Raw genomic sequence first — 13,626 nt, 5'->3', positions numbered from 1 at the left:
GAAATGCAGTTGAAGCTGCCTGCTCGAAACCATTGTATGCCTGCTCCCAGAATCCGCAGGAATAGCAGCCTCATCTAACTCTGGCTGTACAGAATCATTTACCTCTGGCTGCATGGGAATCCTAGGCCCCAACCCAGATTCATCTGACAGGTCAGGTGCAGGTACTATCACAGACTGAACAGGCCCAACCTCAGGCTCACCTGACAGCTCAGAGGCTGGAATACAACAAAGTGGACTTTGTCCCAAGTTATTTTGTAGATACCAGTGGCATGTTGCTTTGAGTGGTGGCCTATGACTTTGAGGGACCAGAGTTCAAATCTCTGCTCATTTATGGAAATCCCTTTTTATGGGCAAGTCACACACTCTCGCCTCAAAGGAAGGCAATGGCAGTTGCTCCAGAACAGATTTTTTCAATCGCCCTGAGCTCTAACCATGGACTCTCAGTCATCACTGCTGTTTCTCTCCAGGCCCCTGACTACTCCATTACCATCCAGTGTACAATCCTAGCCCTGTCTTTCATTGTCTCACTTGGGCCATTACCTCTTCTCTGTGGTGGAAATGATTGACAGATAGAGGCATTCAGAACGTTCAGCAGGGGTTCATCCAGGTTTAATTTGAAATTGCAAGGAATGATCCAAGACTTCGTTGTTCAAAGAAAGGGAAGATCTGGTCCGAGCATGCCAAAGCTCTGATGTTCCAAATTGAAGACACACAAAGATGGGTAACAGATCAGAGGTTTTCATTCTTCAATGATCAAAGAAGGATGGCAGGGAAAGGTTCTCAAATCTTACATACCCTTATGGCAGAGACTATCTGTATTTTGTCATGGCACTAAAACAATATACTTTGCTCTTATTGGCTTAGTATAAACCATTTGTTTCTCATTGGTTTAATATACATTAAGGCAATAACAAAGAGGGTATGGTTTCAGCCCCTCTTCCCTGTCAATTCACATTGTAATAGCAGCAATAGCCAACGTAATGGAAGCAACCAAGTATTAAAATCAGAGATGTTTAATCAACACTTTCGACATCAAGGAGACATAATCCACCAAAACTGACATCAGAATTGGACTCCCCAGATTAAACTTGTTTAATTTATGATGTTTCCATTATGATGATAATTTGTGCTTGCCTTAAAAGTTTATACTTTAATTTCTCCTAAACCATCAAGTATGTTTTGAATAACTATGTACCAAATTAAAGGTATTTTATGTGGTTTCTAAAAAATGTAATAATATGTGTAGGTCATAGGCAGACCATCATGTTGGTAGAACTTCCTTCCTCCCATTCTGCATAGTGACTCGTAAGAAGTGACAAATGTTCAACCCCCCCCCCCCCCCCAAAGTGGCTTTGGAAATGCATGTGGAGATGTAGTAGGGACAGAGATCAGATCACCTATCTGATTTTTGTTCATTTCCACTGTTTCGCTAGCAGAAATCCATTACAGGATGTGTACTGGCCTTTGAGTTCAGTGTAATTCTATGCATGCTTAGTCAGAAATGGGTCATGCTATTTGCAATGGATTTTTTTTTTAGCAATGGCATAGTGTTCTAGTTTTAGATGGATATACTGGAGTGAAGCTTTTCTCTGTGAGTCAGGTTGTGAAAACTAGAGAAAAGTTTATCTTATTCTGGTTCTTACTGTTATTTCTTTCTGCACAGGATAGAACACAGCATGTTTAGAATATTCCTGGAACATCTGGAAAGAAAGGAAACATTTCAAGGTTGACTCTGTTATTGGTTACCTCTCCCTTGTCAAGCAGCAGTCACTTTCAATGGCAGGTGCATGGTGATGTGGAAGAGGCAACTGTCGGAGCCCTTGGCTGTTCCCCTTCACTGGAAGAATTGGCATCCAAAAAAGGTAACTAGACCTAGCTTTGGTTCTAGGAAACCTACCATGCATCCTCTAAACTAGCCTTTATCAACATTTTTTATCCTAGAAGAACTCATGTAATAACTTTTAGGTTTCAGGTAACTCATACATAAAAATTATTTTATTTACAGCTTAAAGCATGATAATATTTCAGTGACAATACCTCATGGAATGCCTCATGGTCTCTCTTGGAACCTAAGATGCCAGGAAATCCTGGCTGAGGAGACCTGCCTTGAACTATTCCACTTCCCCAACTAATATTAAAGTAGAAGCCAGCTGTCACTGAAGTTGCCTTCCTCAAGTGAAATGGAAAGATGGCACTATTTCTTCTTTGCCTCAGGAAACAATATGCCTTGGAATGGCCTTGTTCAATGTACCTCCACTGTGTGTGTATGTGCCTTCAAGTTGTCTACCATTGCAGAGTGACTGCATGAATTTGATAGTGTTTGGACTGGATGGCCCCTGGAGTTGCTCCTATTACTTTTATTATTATTACAAAGGCTGGATGGCCATTTGTTGGGGGTGCGTTGATTGCACTTTTACTGCATGGCCGAAAGGGGTTGAACTGGATGACCCCTGGAGTTTCTCCTATTACTATTACTTTTACTACTACTACTACTACTACATTTCTACAGAGGCTGGATTACCCTCTGCCAGAGGCGTTTTGTACTTTTACTGCAAGGCAGAAGGGAGTTGGTCTGGATGGCCATGGGGTTGCTCCTATTTTTTAAAATGTTTTTATTAAATGTTTCTGTACATAGAAAGAGTGAGAACAATAGTGGGTATAGCAAAGATAGAAGAAAGGGGAAAGAGAAAAAGAAAAAAAGATAAAAAATAAGAGAGGCTCCTATTTTTATTATTAGTAGTAGTAAGTAAGTAAGTAAGTAAGTAAGGTAAAGGTTTCCTCTGACATTAAGTCCAGTCGTGTCTGACTCTGGGGGTTGGTGCTCATCTCCATTTCTATGCCGAAGAGCCGGCATTGTCCGTAGACTCCTCCAAGGTCATGTGGCCGGCATGACTGCATGGAGCGCCGTTATCTTCCCACCGGAAGGTACCTATAGATCTACTCACATTTGCATGTTTTCAAACTGCTAGGTTGGCAGAAGCTAGAGCTAACAGTGGGTGTTCACTCTGCTCTCTGGATTCGAACCTGTGACCTTTCAATTTGCAAGTTCAGCAGCTCAACGCTTTATCACACTGCGCCACCAGGGCCCCCCAGTAGTAGTAGTAGTAGTAGTAGTAGTAGTAGTAGTAGTATTACTACAGAGGCTGGATTGCTATCTGCCAGTGGCAGTTTGTGCTTTCCCTGCATGGCAAAAGGGGATTGGACTGGATAGCCCCTGGGGTCTTCCACTGAAATACTGTCAAGTTTATGTTGGTTAAAATTGTTCTTCATTTTAAATATGATAATCAATCATTCAATCAATCACTTCCCATGTGTCATATTTGCAAATATGTTTACATAAAACTGAAAGAGAATCCAAGTACAGAATCATAATTAAAAGTGTGACATTGTAAAATCTGAGCGCCAGGTGAATTGCCCTGGTAAAAGAATAAGCCAAGCCAAACAACATCCCTGGTATAGGATAATGATTGTTTCTGCATTGTTTGCCTGATTGACCCTCATTTTTTGAAACAGGAAAATATAATTTTCCAGTTCAGAGAAAAGAACCATTTCAATCTGGGACTTGGACCTTAGAGGTGGCATAAAATAAATACATATCTACATACCTACATATGCACAGGAAGTCCATACTTTCATTTAAAAAGTTTCTTTTCATTATAATTGCTTTAAACGGAAAACAAAGCAATCTTCCCTCTTTTACAAGATACCCTCACTTCCTTTGGCTTTCCCAGTTATTAGTACGCCTTTTGTTGTCGTTGACAAGAGGGCAATTTTTTAAAGTTTCACCACAGCTCTCCTTTTCAGAGAGATTTTGTTAACCGTAAGTATAGCAAGCAAATTAATTAATGCTCAATTATAGCTGCCATCTGGGGACTTTTGAGTTAGATCCATAATTAGGCTAAATTAATGCATCATGTGCTTAAGAAATTATGCAACACCAAATTAATTAATCATGATTAGAGGCCTTTTATGACACGTTTGCCTGTCAGTTAATTATTATTTCCTCTGCCCCGCAGAAACGAGTACCGAGGCAGCCAAAGACGAGAGCTGAGGAGGGCCTAAGAATATCGGAAATAAAATGTGTGACAACATCGAAATGGATCTGACATTTTCATCTCCTAATTGTGAAACTGCTGCATGTTTGGGTTCAGCGAGTTTCATGGTAAGCTCGTTAGGGTTGTGTAAAGGACGCAGGACTGATTGTATGAACTTCCCAGGAGATGCAATCTAGCTGCTGGCCCATGTCCTGACTGTCATGCCAGTCTATCAGTCATCCACTGACCTTACTCAGGCAGGGTAGACTTTCAATGAGAATGAAGAAATGATTTTTCTCTCTTGATTGTCTTTGGGGGCTTCCCCACTCCTTCAGTCGGCTTCCCCCTTCCCTTGATGGCATGCAAATATCTTATGCATGTCATTCCTGTTGGGAATAAGGAGGATGGGCAGCAAAGGTTTAGCTAGCACACAGGGGCTCTTGAAAACGAATTTGTAATAATTGCTTTTATATTTATTTTAACATGATTTTTAGGCTGCTTGGTTTAAGTCAATGTTTTGGGCCTCATCTATACTGGCCAGTTAATTCAGGGCCAATGATCTGAACTGGTCTCAGAGGGTGACACACACACTTTTCCGAACTTGCGGCAGTGTGGAATCAGAGTCCAGATGATCCAGCTGGGTTAAGACCACATTGGCCCTTCTGGACTGTCACTTTACGTCTGTGTTGCCATTGCCACTGTCAGACAGCCACAAAGCTCTGTGAGAGCTCCTAGCCATTGCAGGTGCTCCATGCTGCCATCAGCAAAGGTGTCTACATGAGTAAGAAGGAAGGGGGATGTCAGCACGGGATGCTGCTGATGGTCAGAAGCTCTCATGGAGCTCTACAGCCATTTGGCAGCAGTGACAACTAAGATACGGGCCCAATATGTTCCTCTTTCCCTGCACTGATGAACACAGGCTAAAGGGGATGGCAGTGGTGGCCCATATAGACATTAGACCAGGCTGAATCCAACCTAATTCTTTTGTCCACACTAAAGCCATGGGGTGTTTTGGGGTTCAGACATACTCCAAAGCATTTTCAATTTTTCTTACTGCTTTACTCCATGATATGCATTTAAAGTGGTCAAAAATTATGGGGACAGCTGGGATCCAACACTCTGCACCGGGAAGGGGGGGTCGTACATCAACAAAACAACACAAGACATCTATGACAGGGTGGATAATGGCTGAGAATCTGGGGTGTCTTACTTCATTCTTCCTACTCCATTCCTAATTTGGATTCCCTCCTCTTTATTTCCTGTTGAAAGCATTTCCAACCTGTGTTTCCTTCCTTAGAAGCAGCATCCCCCCCAATCCTTTCAGTTCATCCTGTTCACTATAGTACTCCCTGCCACAGCAACAGATGGCTCGCATGCCAAGGAATCCTGACTCTTCTCCAGACCAGAAGGGTTGGTACTCATTCACACTTCTTTCACGCAAATGTTAGCAATCACTCCTCTCATTGATCTCCAGAGCCATAATTTCACAGAAATATGCACCCCAAATAATAGTGACAGAGCTGATATTCCATAATGAATTTGTCTACAAATATAGACAGATTTTACAGGATCATAACCATCTTGTTTTTCCTGAAGTCTTTATGTGTCCTGCCAATAATAATTGAACTCATTTTATTGCTCGCATGAGCTCCTTTGCCTTTGCAGTTGTCTTCTCTCTTTGCACTCAAATGCATACATGCCAACTGTTCCAATTTGGCAGACACAATCATGATTCATCCCATCATTCCACTTTTTCAGTTGATTTTCATGTTGCTGATTCCTTTTCCACTTTTCTCCTTTCACCTTAGCTTATTTCAGTTGCTGCAAACTAAGCTCAAAGTGTAAAAGTAATTTGTACTCAGTTAACTCAGCAGGAGGAAGAGGATGGGAGAAGTAGGAGTCTTGTTCTTCCCCGTAGATGAAGGATTTTTATCACACAGAGGTGGCAAACTGGCATATCACATGAAGTTGCATAATACCTTTCCGCAACAGAGCCTTCCCTAGCTATTGACAGGGAAAACCCATCCATAAACCCTGGTGTCATGAGAAATGTTGCAGTAATGAATATGACCATACCTGTAATTTCTCGAGACCATCGGTTATGCAAGTGCAACTGGATGGTACCTTCATGCAATAATGTCCTCAGGCAAAAGCAAACTGCTGCAACTCTTCCTAGCTTGTGTGTTCTTCTTCGTTAATATATTTTGGCAATTATATTGTGATGTTGCTGGCCACTTGTCCCACTGTTTTCACAAGAAAATGGGAGAAAGGAGCTTCGGGACCAGGTTTTAGCAAATGTCCTGTGATCCTAACCTTCAATGCCAAATATGCTTGCCATGTTTCTAGGATGTTCTCTGAGTGTTTTAACATCAGATCAAATTCAACAGGTTATGTGTTTCTCATCACTGTTGTCTCCATGGTGAGACAAGCGTCATTTGAGTGGGTTCTTCTGTCTTAATGTATAGGGGAAAAATTCAATATGCATGATTTCTGCTGCCATTGAAATAGCAAAAGTTGCCCTTTGGGAATTGCTCACTTTTATGCAACTTAATGATGCAAACCCATTGCATGTTAAAGTAGAGCACCTTGTTAAGCCTTCAGAATATGATTGTTTTTGTTAAAAGATAGTGTTGGGCCCCTTATTTTGAATCAGAGGCATGAAGAAGCAGGGACTAACCATGCCATGGCACTCTCTCCCCTCCCCATTGACTACAGGTGGATAAAATGTGTTGGATTGCATTTTTCTTGAATTGCAATGGTACTATCAGATCAGAAGGTCTCTGTGACCACTGGCACTTGTTATTAGGGCAGCCTAACAGTATAACTGGCCTAATAGTAAAAGAGCTTTCTGGAGAAGACCAATGGAAAGTTGAGGTGTGCATTTGATAAATCATCAAGAATGGAAGTCAAAAGGAAGCTTCAGCAAATGTTTCATGTGCTGAAACTTACTCAAACCAAGAGGACTTCAGTGTTTCAAGTTTCTGTTTAATTTCAGTTGCCTAAACAGATACAAATAATTGATATCAGCAGGACTTACACTTTGCCTTACATTCCAGTAAAGTGGTGTGGTTGCTGTTTCTTCCACCCATGAATGAATTCTGTGTTACTGTGGTAACATCTATAGTAACATTAGATAAGTGGAAAGTTTACTCAGAGACAAACTGCACATTAGAATTCTAGCTTTCGTGGCATCTTTTAAATCCAGCAAAGGAACTAAATTAAAATTTCCACTAAATTTCATTAAAAGATCTATATAGTACGGCAACACTTTCTTTCCCCATAAATGCATAGAATCCTAAAATCATAGAGTGGGAAGAAATCACGTGGGCCATCCAGTTCAACCCCTTGCCAAGAAGCAGGAAAATTGCATTCAAAGCACCCCCAACAGATGGCCATCTAGCCTCTACTTAAAAGCCTCCATAGAAGGAGCCTCCACCACACATACCATAGGAGTTACTAGATTTCCCAAAATGACTTGTGGATGGAGTCTTGAAAGCGCTACCCTACAAAATCATGGGATTTGTAGTTTCATGATGTACTGTCAGTTCTCTTCCAGAGAGTTCTAAGGGAATAGAATAGTACTCTTTAGCAGAAAATTCTAAATAACTCACCAAACTACACACTCCAGGATTCCATAGGAAGAAGCCATGACTGTGCAGTGGTATTAGATTGCTATAATGTTGTGCTGTTGATATACCCAGTTGTAAATAGAAGATTTCATAAAATTTGGCATCAACCCCCTTGCTCCATAAGAAGAACATACATTGGTAAGTAGATGATTTTAAGCTCAAAGTAAGAAAATTATCTCCTGTGCTTTTCCAGGCATGTCTACCATGTTTTCCTCTGATAATAGTCCTGCTTTTTATTCTGAGAAAAGGGGAATTGCTATGATTTTTATCTTTGGCAACCTGTCTGTACATCTGTTGCCAGAACTCTGTTGATGAATCAGCGCTCTGCTCCTTAAAATGAAGTAGGCAGATGTTCAGATAATGTTTCTATGGTGCTTATTTCTGAGTTAACGTGAAGAGCTATTGCTGGCATAGGAGTACACTGAAAGGGGGGGGGGGGAATTGAACCAGCAAGTTTTCTCTTCCCCAGCAATGAGGACATTAAGACAGGGTTTAGGGCAGGATACAGAGCGAAATGTATGAAAGCAGAGCTGTTCCACTGGAGAAGTGGTGGCCAATTGCAGATTGTCTGGGGGTTGCCTTTATCCCACTTATTGCTCGAATGCCCCTGTGGGTACCCTTTCATATGCAATATCTCTTGTAGGATGTAAAGAAGCCACCAAATAAAGTAAAGTGGTTTCTTCTCCACTTACTTCTTTTGTTATCACAAAGTGTCTGACTGGGTACATGTGCAGCTGGAAAAACAGCTAATTGAAAACCCTGAATTGGGGCTTTTCCTACTCCCTGTCATTCCAAGTAACTCTTTGTTAGACAACAAAAAGGAAGTGGCATAGATAAGCTTCCAGGCTCATGCCAGTGTAAAAGGCCAAGAAATCCACAGCACCAACGATAGAAGTTCAAACAAGACCAGCCTTTGCATGTGCCAAATTCCCTAAAAGCACAAGGAAAGTTAATCACAAGCAAGCACCCCTTGTCTGTATATAGATTGGCTTGTGCTGGGAAGGACATGGCAAAAGAAAACATCCACATGTCAATCTGGCTTGTGTGTGAAAATATTTGTGTGGGGGCATCCATGTGCATATGCAAAGATATATAATATGCACAGTGTATTCTGTGATGCCTCTGAAATTAAGACTCTCTCCTGGACATGCTACCAGTTCCATTATCCCATAGGATCTGGAACTACCTGCTACCTGTTCCATTATCTTATAGGACCTAAGGGAAGTTGCCCTTGTCTTTTCAGCTTCCAGTGGTACATGCAATCTTCCATTGCTTTGTTATCCATTACAAGAATATCCATATTTTAATTGAATTGCTATCAGATTCCTGATTCTGCCCCACTACTGTTGTTTTGCCTTTGACATGAACTGATAAGGACAAAGCTAGCACAATTAAAGTTTCTAGCATGGAGAGAAGGAGGGTGGAGTGAAGGAGGGCAGAGCTGGTGCATGCCACCAGCAGAGCAACATGGGAGGGCTCCCATGTTGCTATTGCAATGCGTGGGAGGAAGCCACCACACATGCTCAACGCTTCCCCCCATCTGATCACTCTCGGTTGTAGCTGGGTGATGCGGGCCATGGGGCACTGGATTACCCAGGCTTCTCTACAAAGCGGAGCAACCTCTGCGGCCATCTGATGAGGTTGCAAGTGTCATCTGTAGAAGACTGAGATATACATCTTACACAACTGCAGTCTTCCTCACTATTTTGGCATACATTATGTTTTCTATTTATGCATTCTTATAGTTGCATATCTCTCTATTAATTTGCATATACAAATTGCATGCATATTACCACCTTCCATAATTATTTTTTATGGCAATGTATAAGTGGTCGACCTTGAAGAAATTCAGGAGAGAGAGGCAAACACACCAACTGGAATCCTCTTTGTGATTTATGGTAGTATATCTCTGGATATAAGCATAGAGCTATTTTCATGCATTGTGCAAGGAATTATTCATTGTGCAAGAAAATGTTACTCAAGTTGGTTTTCAATACATCCTTGAACAATACTTTGGCTCTGATCCTATAATGGCAGCTAGATGATGCCTGGGAGCAGTTCTATCTTCAGCCGAGGAGGCCACTGTCAGGCCACAGGGGTGTCTCAGAGAACCCTTCGCTTGATGTTGGGGAAAAGGAACAGGCTTCCTCCTACCATACTTTCAGAGTTAACATCCTTGTAAAACTTTGTACTCTGCCATTGTCTATTAGCATTTTAACTAATGACATCTGGCCTGGTTTTTTTTAATTCATCAGTTTAATACATTTTGCAAGCTGCTTTGAGTAGGATAAATACATGGAATAAATGAAGATAACAATTGTTCTTGTTTTGGGGGTTGCTCTTGGTGTCTGCCTGATTTCATTTCTCAACATGTTGCCTTAAATGTTTTTTTGTATAATCTAAACCAAATACACACAAATTTAACAATAAACCAGTCACCACTATTTTTTTTGGCAAAAATATAGTCCCCCTGAAATTACATTTGACTTGACAAAAAGGCAATTACTTCATGATCTTACTACAGTAACGTTATTGAGCATGGTATATACTTGGACAGTGTTAGTTTCGCAACTAGGATTTTAAAGAGTGATCCTGAGACATAATAGAAAAAAGACGTAATGGGTCATTTGGGTCCACATTACCATCTTCCTTTCAGTCCTTTTTTTCAAGTAACCCCCTCTGACTCTTGATCAATAATGCTTCACTTTTCATGTCACACACAAGGCAATTCTTCTTATTCACTGTCACACATTTTCAATTCAAATTAAAAACCTATTATGTCAGAATTGGTTTCCATGAGCACTTTCAACGAGTCAGTTGATCAGCAACTGGCTATCCTGATATAATGATGTTGTGAAATGGCTCTCTCTCTCTCTCTCTCTCCAATGGAAGTTGATCACAGAGTCCCCACAGAAGACTTAGCACCTCATCAGATGGGGCTTTTTTGGTGGCATATGCTGGTTGAGCCCTAGCTGAGCCCTATATGTGGGAGGGGAAAGAAACAGTTTCTCTATGAAGTATTTTCTTCTGAAAAAATCCTGAATGAGGAGGCTCTAGAGTGCCTCAAACTCATTGGAAATGAAAGGAGTTAAGTGTTCTATATTTCTTCTTAGGGCCCATCTATATGAGCCACAATTGGCAATGCTGACCCAGAGTGAGGTACTCCGGATCAGCATCACCATGGTTGGCTTAGCCAGCTGCCCAGCCGGCTCAGGGGCTAGACACCATCCACACTGCATGCTTTCAAGTTGGTCCAACAGATAGATGGTGTTCACCTGAACCAGTGGCATCAGAGCTTCTTCGGCACTACTGGGCTACTACTCTTACATTACCCTGTCATTTGGGGGTTTGTGCTAACCACTGGGCATGAAAATGATGCTGGACGCCACTCAGTGCTTGTAATGATGATAGCCAAAGCAACAAATCCATGAGAAAGAGGAAAGGAATCCATCCTTTCTTTTGCCCCTTCTTTCTCCAATCACCTTGTTGCTCCAGCTAGCATCACTCCAGGCATCGACTAGCAACATTTTCATGTCCAGTGGACCCTGCAAAACCCAGAACAACACGAGCAAGATAGGTGCCATCCCCTGTTCCTGGGATGCTCAAGCACAGGGAAAGTGAGATGGTGGTGTAAATAGCCACAGCAACTTTATGAATAGCAAGCAGCACAACTGTTTACTTGCCCAAAACATGGATGAGCCCTGACACACTTCTTTTAACACAGAACAAGGCTGTGTTAAACTGCCTTCTGCAGTGTTATGGTGAATGACCCCAGTGAGTTATTTGGCTGCTACGGAGATGACCCCCTCCGTTTAATGGGCTAGGGACCTCATCATACAGCTGACCCCCCCCCCCCCCCCCCTGGGCAAAATGGAAGGTGCCTTGCAGCACCTCACAAACCTTTCCTCCTTTTCCCATCACATGGGGAGAACAGGACAAGGCACATTGGCACCATGGCTCGGCCACCATCAGATGGAGGAAAGGGCAGTAACACGTGCTGCCGCATTGCTCTCTTCCTCATCAGAAGGGGGAAAGGGCAAAAAAAAAAGCCTTACCTGGTGTTGTTGGCAAGGAAGTGTCTTGCAATGCTTCCTTGTCACTTCAGGAATCAATGGGGCGGGGTCAAGCCAGCATTGTGTGATAGCACTTGACAGGCCCCATCCCCAAAGAGGAGCAAGGGGCCAAAAGCCCCTTGTGTAATAAGGTGGTAGGACTTCTAGCCTATTTACATGGTATGGTTGCTATGTCTGAATTACATCTCAGTTCAGTAATACCTGTAGAAAACATTCACATAAGATCACTCAGAAACAGACTACTCATGACAAGAGAGACCCTTGACTGAGTTGAACTTACACTGAAGTCCCATTTATTTGAATTAGTTTATTCTACATACAAGTAAGGTTGGACCCAATCTTCTGTTTCTTGCTGATTTCTATTTTCAATGACTTAATAAATTATTGGACTCACAGAATTGGAAACATCCAGTCCAACCCAGTGGCATTCAGGAATACATTACATTAATTCTAATACAGTGAATACCTCATTTTGTGCAGTTTACATTCTGCCTTGTTTGCCAGGAACCTCATTCAATAAAAACCAGATAACATCCATGGGCTTGTCCCATTTGATGATTTTTACAGGTTATTGTGCAACTTGAAATGTATATATGGATGATATAGGCCTGGATGTACAACCACTAACAGATAAACAAGCTGTCCCAAAAGACAACTGCATCGGATGGTTGGTTTTGCCTCATACTGGCCTTACAAACAGAAGCTGCCCCGGGGAGATGAATGTGCCAAGATAAGTTATCTGGGGCTCATAAAATCTTTTTTAGAAGATTGAAATAAAGTCAGTGCTTGCAGAAGACAAATCAATTGTGACATTTCTGAATAGAGTGCGATGCATTTAATTAGCACAAGACATACTGGCAAATGCTGAATTACCCAATAAATCACTGGATGCTGGAACCCATACAGAGCTGGGAATCAGCTGTCTTGTGAGATGTACAGCAAGTGCTAATAGGGAGATCTGGCCATTTCTCCTGCATTTTCTGCTAAATTTCATTCATTTTGACATTTACACACCAGGTCTCTATAATTATTTCAAAAATCCATCCACCAAAGCTTTACCAGATACAACTAGAGTTGTGTATATGTGCAGGGAAGGGACACAAATACAGCATGAAGCGGAATGATAGCATCAAGCACCTTCTTTATGTGTGTATGTGTTTAGATTTCCAGATCTGCAATTTGTTTTGCCCTTGCCTTAGGTGGACTCTGGGGTGCTTGCCTGGAATCCTAATGACAAAGACAATATATGGCTTGGGAAGCTTAATAGATATACTCCCAAGCATAAGACTGAGAAGAGTGGGTCTTAAGACAATAGCAGCTATTATCCTTGACCCTGACAGTATTTTGTGCTATACTAAGAAGAAGTGTATTGTGGCTAGGTGGATGGCTGAGATGAGGCTTGTGTTGAGGTTTATGGCATAAGAAATGCATGCCCAGTTTTTCTTACTTCATAGATGGGGAATGTAACTCCATGTTTTGTACTTTGAGAAGAATGGCTGTATTGACTGAAAGATTGTGGGCTTTCATGTCCATGAGTTGTAATACCGCTTCGTGTTTTAGTCCATACTTTACCAGAGCTATTGCAGGTTCTGAACTTATTTGACAGACAAGGTCCTGCATGTTGGATAACTCAGAATAAAGCACAGTGAAGATTCACCATTCTTCTGACATGGAAACCAGCACTTACCACTGAGAACAATTGTTTTGTGTCTTCAAATCATTGTGAACATAACATTGAGTTTTCTGCTGCTGAGAGACTGTAACTCACCCAGTGGGTTTCCAAGTCAGGATGTGAACATTGGTCTCCTCAGGAGTCTGTAGAATTAATACAGTTTGATGCCATTGTAGCTCGATGCTATAGAACCATGGGAGTTGTAGTTTGGTGAAGCA

At 41.7% G+C, this 13,626-nt stretch overlaps 1 long non-coding RNA gene across 3 annotated transcripts in view; it reads left to right on the top strand.

Annotated features, from left to right (window-relative positions):
* Positions 1-13,626, top strand: part of LOC103279107 (uncharacterized) — a 46,021-nt gene that overhangs the window by 15,083 nt on the left and 17,312 nt on the right. For all 3 annotated transcript variants that reach the window (XR_010007105.1, XR_010007103.1, XR_001730405.2), the window contains exons 3-4: positions 1,664-1,862; positions 4,017-4,162. This is a non-coding gene — a long non-coding RNA (uncharacterized LOC103279107). The remainder of the gene's footprint in view (positions 1-1,663; positions 1,863-4,016; positions 4,163-13,626) is intronic.

Source organism: Anolis carolinensis, chromosome 6, assembly GCF_035594765.1.
Source record: "Anolis carolinensis isolate JA03-04 chromosome 6, rAnoCar3.1.pri, whole genome shotgun sequence".
In the NCBI taxonomy this organism is placed as follows: Eukaryota; Metazoa; Chordata; class Lepidosauria; order Squamata; family Dactyloidae; genus Anolis; species Anolis carolinensis.
This window is presented reverse-complemented; position numbering and strand designations above follow the sequence as displayed.